Genomic DNA, 6,811 nt, shown 5'->3' with positions numbered 1-6,811 from the left:
GATGAAACTTTACAGTAACATAGCTTAGCTACATCAAAATAACACATAGACTATAATTTAAAAAGAAATTATGGAAAATGGGCGATATATAATAATAAGTGTGATGCAGACGAAGTCACGCGGGTCAGCTGGTACTTCATAATAAATAAAGACTGAATTTAAAATACCAAAATAACATCAAAATATTTATTACTTTTTACTGAAAAATAACGACTAGACAGTTGTAATAGTGGCTAAAATAGTTTGGTTATTGCTTATTTGACTTTTGTGACTTATGACTATTGTTCATCTGAGTATAATAAAAAAATATTTAGTAATAAAGTTGTGGAATGAACTTAGTTTACCTGCCGAGGTTTTAACAAGAGGTTTTTCAAGAAGAATAGGCTTCTTATAGGCTGGCAACGCGCACGTTACACACCTGGTGTTTTAGGTTCCATAGGCTGCGGTAACCATTAACATCAGATAGGGCGTATACTTGATTGCACATTTAGTATAAATGAAAAAAAAATGGATTCTAATTTCTAGAGTAACTCAATTACTCTATTTTTTGCAGTGTTTTAGTAGGCTATTTATATGTATTATATATTTAATTACAGATATATTTAATTTAGTATGCTACTTTACATATAATTCCTAACTAAAGTTACTGTACAATAATGCTATGTCTGGCTTCAGATGTCCATTAAATCATAACTTTGTGAGTTTTATATATTATGAGTCAGCCTATTTGTCATTTTAATTAAATTAAATGTATAATTGTATGACGAACAGGTCGATAACCTAATTGTAAGTTGTAGCCGTCTCCTATATACATGTATATCACTGCAGACATCACTTTATCATGTGATACACGTGATATGTTGCTATTCCAAAGGACTCCGCTCATGCCGTTTATACTTAATTTGACTGCGTAGTCAGACCCTTTATTTTTATAATCTGTGGAAAATCTAAAGACCATCACCCCGCCGGAGAGAGGACGAGGCGTTGTATGGGGTTTTTACCCACCAAATACCACACGGCGTACCTACGAGCGCCTATGCCTAATCAGACCCTAGAACTGAAAAACGGCATACAAAATTAGCTGTTTGGCGGCTGAAATAGGTGAGAGTGAGGTACCAAGGAAACGACTGTTTTCAGTCTACCTCTGGTAGGTAGTAACCGCAAGTTGGTTTGACATAAAGCCATTTTATCTAATATATAAAATTCTCGTGTCACAGGTTTCGTGTTTACACTCCTAAACGGCTTGACCGATTTTGATGAAATTTGAAGTGTATATTCAGTAGGTCTGAGAATCACCCCTTTGGGTGCTCACGTGGGTGGCCTCATTCCAAAAAACTTTTTTTTATTATTTCGTAAATTTCTTTTTCATTATTAGGGTTTGTTTGGGTTTCATTATTAGTATATATATATGTGGTAAGGGTGAAAATGTATGTATATGGTTGTATGTATTCTTAATACAGACAACCATATAATAAAATTTTCACCCTTCTATTACCAACCCCTATATTTTAATAGCAATATTAATTTATATGGCAAAACAATGTTTTCCGGGCCAGCTAGTATTAATATAAAAAATTACAACACGTGACCTATTACACTAGATATATAGATATTGTGTATATATAACAAACTCACATAATTGTCACACTTGAACAAATATTTTTCAATAGTACGAGTGATATCACTTCAGTTTATCAATTTGTAATATTATGCATGAAGTTATAATAATTAATTTTTACTTTTATGTATGAGAATATTTTGGTGCATCCGCCTGCGCTAACGGTATTCTCTGAGAGGACACCAGTGGGGATGATAAGGTAACAGTGAGGTTAGGTTACATTACGGCTCATCGTGACGAATTCACTACGAATTAAAAACGATGGATTCCAATGGGGACTACGTTGTGGTCTATCTGATATGGTATGTGGTCTAGTCTTACTAATACAATCTCCATGCCAGACCTCCGTTCAGAACTGAGTTCGATAGGTTTCCTAAAAAATTTTGTTCAAATAAAAACATATAAAGTAATTTAAAATATACAACTGGACTTTTTTATTTCTTTTTTGATAGGTTTTGTTAATTTGCAAAAATATAATAACTGTAGGTCACCTAAGTATAATCTTGATACCGATTTCAAAATAAAAACATATAAAGTAATTTAAAATATACAACTGCACTTTTTTAATTCTTATTTGACAGGTTTTGTAATGTGCAAAAATATAGTAACTGTAGGTCACCTTTAAATATAATCTCGATACCGATTTCGAACCAATCAATTTGTACCGTTTATTAAAACTCAATCGGTTAAAGAGTAAACCGAATAAATCGATTAAAATATCAATTAGGTCATTCAATGATCATGAAATATGAGCTAATATGCTGGTCATGAGTACTTCGGAATTTGTTTCAAGATTATTCAATTTAGGGTTTTACTTTTTATTTCTATTCTTTTTTAATGTGACTGATATAGCAAACAAGTTAATTGTATATGTATAATAGTGTATACATCGTCGGTTAAATAAAAAAATAGCAGTATTCAAAAAGTACATTTTTTACAAGACAAGCATTTAAAGTTGTAAATTTATTTAAATATTTTTTTCCTTTTAAAATTTAAATTTACACAGAAGTATTATATATAATTTTAAAAGTATTTAGATACTGATTAAGACCGCGTGGTTAATTTAATTGACTTATATAAAAGGGGGCAAAAGTAGCTTCTAATTTTGAAAAATGACATTTTTCTAATCAATCGACGATATATTATATATTGTATGTATGTTGTGTTTAGTTTAATGTTTGTATATATGTAATGTAATTTATATAATCAATGTTAAGCCACCATCGAGTATTTCTGCACTTCTCGAAGGTTGACTGGTAGAGAATGCCTATAGCAGTAAGTCTGCCTTTTGTACTATAATTTATTGGTCAATAAAGTTTTAAATAAATAAATAATTGCCCACTCGATGGTTGGTTATATACTTAGATGAAAAGCCCCAGGGACAACATAATATTTTATTTATTTATTTATACTTTAGTGCATAAATAATTATACATAGACCGCGTCGGTACGCACAAGCCACGCTAGCAATTCTCCCACTATGAGAGCATTGCAATTATTAAATTTATTTTTAGTAAGGTCCAAGATGCTGACGTTTATACAGAAGCCTTGCCTTCCATAATTATTAAAATAAGAATATTTTTATCATCGTATAATTTTAAGTAGTATAAATAGTTTTAAAATATAAACGTGTTGGCAGTTATGTAGCTATAAGTTTATATTGTGTTAATTAAATAAAATAAAAAAAAATAGGGCGAACTTAGCACTTAAGGGCGTTCTCTACCAGTCAATCATAAGGCAAACTGAGAGATTAGTAAGCGGCGCATTATAGTTTACAAACATTCTTAAGTGGTAACTTTAAATGTCATGTCAAAGTGATAACTCATGCATTGCCATTCCGGACAACTAAGATGTCAGTCTTCTACAGCTTATAATTTTTTGCCTTATTCTGAAATACCTTACAAAGCAAGCTGCTTTGGGCCTGAAACAGATGAGAGAAAGATGCCTACGTAGACGATATTTGAGATTTTAACTACCAAGTATTTATTCATATATATAATGAAAGTACAGATAATTTTAAACACATGTTTTTTATCTGTAGTTAATTACGTAATATAAATGTAACGTACGAAAAAGTTCGACGACCCAACACAAATTCGTTTCTAAAATAAAACGTTATCTACCAAGTTTTATATATCAATGAAAATAGCATTAATTGACAACATAGCATCAACGGCAGTATATCACATGAACCGAGCTAATTGACATGGTATGGACTAATCTAACCGACCATACATATAGGCATTTGCCCTTTATAATCAACGTACGTGTATGTTAGCAAAGGGGAGTTCTAATTAGATTGGTCTTTTAGTAATTGTGCAATACCTAAGCCAAACAGCCGAAAATTCGCAGGTCGTCGACCGCTAACAACACGCACACTTTGACGAGCGTCGCGACGCGTCTGCCTACAACGATTATAGACTTTACGCACACATACAACGTACAGATAGGCTGAAACGTGTGTGAGTTTCAGTTTTCACGTACACATACAACGTGGGTAGATCGGACAATTGCGACTTTTTAATTTACAAGTGATATTGCGTCGTTACATTGAAACCAGAGTATATGATAAGTGGCAACGTAATTTATTATGAAAGCATATGTAGTACATATACCTACATGTTAAATTATTATTCATATAGTTATTATCGTTGTAAATAGGTTTAGATAATGAACTTAGTTTTATTAAATCTTAAAAAGTTATTAGTCTACAGTTTTATAAAACACTACGAACTTGGTATTATAAAGTACTTGCAACATTTCTGCATAGTTTCTATTATATTAATATTATAAATAGAGTATATAAAAATTATGACATTATTATAAAAAAAAAATCTTGTCATAATTCCATATTTATAACAATTCTCGTCCGCGCTAATGATTATTTATTTAAAAGAGTTTAAGTTTAAATTGAATACCTTCATGTAATATTAAAATGTAATAATTTTATCATAAACTATTTCTCATCCCAATACAATTAAGCAGATTTAAAAACGATTCTTTTGCCTACAAAATAAATTAAAAAAAAAAACAAAAAGCGCGGGAAATGTCTTAACTTAGAACTATGACTTTTTTGTTAGTCTATGCTATTTAGCAGTCTGCAACAGTTATGTCGCGAACTCAACTAGTTTCTAGCGACAATCACAATTCAAGGCTCACTTGGGCAATATGGTGCTGGAATCATGTCGCAAACATAGTACGCAATGTCTTGCATCAAGATAGACAAGCGAATAATTTGCTGAAATGATGATGCTACAAAAAGTATTGTGTTGCCCATTAGGGCTGATAACAAAGTACTGAAAACAAAAGGGCACCTCAGACTTACCTATTACATCTCCAGTTTTTTAAATGGAATGGTGCACTTGCCCGCGCTAACGGTATACGCTGGCGGGGCATCAGTGGAGTATGATAAGATGAGCATGAGGTGAGGTTGAGGTGACGATGGTCCAAAGGAAACCGCGTGGTAAATCTAACATAGTATATTACTTACAATGGGGTTATCAATCCGCGATATTAACAACCCCATACACCCCTGTTGTGCTCTTTGTGTCTAGTGTCTTAAACGAAAAACATCTGAACAAGCGACTTAATTTACCATTGAGGTTGCCAAGTTCTGGTCTGAACATATTTAGGTTTATCGTGAACACAAAAGAAGAAGTCTTCTATTTCGGCCGCCAAGCAGCTTGCTTTGTATGCTGTGTGTCGGTTTGTATATTATTAAGCAGAAAAGTACAGGCATAACATCTTAGTCCTCCGGAATAGTTACAGACGAGGTATCACGGGCGAGGGTAGTAGAGATGTTAATGTATATAGACGATAGTCACCGTTTACCATCAGGTAGGGCATCAGACAAAAAAAAGTAGTGGTAAGATTGCCGCGCTGGCCAATTGGTAGATGGGTATCTACCAATTGGCCAGCGCGGCAGAATTGTAATTATTGATTTATGTATGTATGTAGGCATACGCTGCGATTCCATTTATTTGTTATGAGAATTTTCTAAAATCTTTCATTAGTATATGCTTCTTCACATAATATAAAACAAAGTCATAGTATTACAGTCATTACAGTGTAGATTAACATTTTAATCACAAAATAGACAAATATTTATAAATCTGTTATTGGATTAGCGTATTACTAGACAAAGACATTTTATCATAAACAAAAGGGCAGTTGCCCTAACAACCTTCACGTCAGGTACATTTCCTACAGTATACAAAACAAACCCGAAAACAGACGACGTATATTCTAGCTCATTTATACATTGTCTATTGCGTGTGGGTGTGAGGTAGGTACAAGAAATCATTGCCCTCGCATTTGACCAGTGTATTTGACACCTGTACCGTCTTGTCCTGTCTCCTGCGTTCCCTTAAGTTGTGTCGTCAGCGGGGACCGCGATAGGTCAGCCTAACTGGTCGGTAGAAAATTTTCCTTAGAGAAAAACGGCCGAAAATACGGGTGTCGTTGGCCCGACAAGGTCGCGGCCGCAAGGTCGGCGGCCGTACCCGGGTCAACGCCCGGTAACCACCAAAACACTGAAATGTCTATTCTAATCTATTTTCTTCAGGACTTCGTGAGTGACAGCACAGAGCAGGTTGACTTGGATGACAGCTAATTTAGCAATTTGTCAGTCATGAAACTACTGGGTCGCTGTTTACAAAGTTGTTACGCTGTAAGACTAACTGACAGTATGCGTCCATTTCCGTAATGTTAACTACATTAGTTGCTTTAGAATAACATTTACTAAACTTTAAACAGTGATGACATATTTTTTATATGACAACTTCTTAAATTATGCCTTTCTACTTTTGTATTATTAATTCAATATACCTACATACAATGATTATTAATTTAATATATGTCAATAATCCTAATTATGGAATCGTTTAGATATTTACTTTCGTTTAATATTTATTGACTATAGATTGATAGATAAATCGTTTATTTAATTGTTACAAATGCTACAATTAATGTGGACAATACATAAGTTCGATATGATATATTTTTAATGAAAATTTATGATATTTAAGTTTTCTAATATAGGTATATAATATAAATTAACATTTTTAATTACGTAGGACTCCATTTGCAAAATATATTATATATTTTAGAGGAGAGATGTTTAGGAGTCGGAATACAAGATGTAGTAACATCTTGTATTACCACTCTTTTTTGTGCTCAGGCCGTCATAAGTAG

Source organism: Achroia grisella, unplaced genomic scaffold (assembly GCF_030625045.1).
Source record: "Achroia grisella isolate CSIRO2021 unplaced genomic scaffold, CSIRO_AGI_Agris_v1 utg1174, whole genome shotgun sequence".
Taxonomy (NCBI): Eukaryota; Metazoa; Arthropoda; class Insecta; order Lepidoptera; family Pyralidae; genus Achroia; species Achroia grisella.
The sequence above is the reverse complement of the archived record's forward strand: the minus strand, read 5'-3'. Positions refer to the sequence as shown.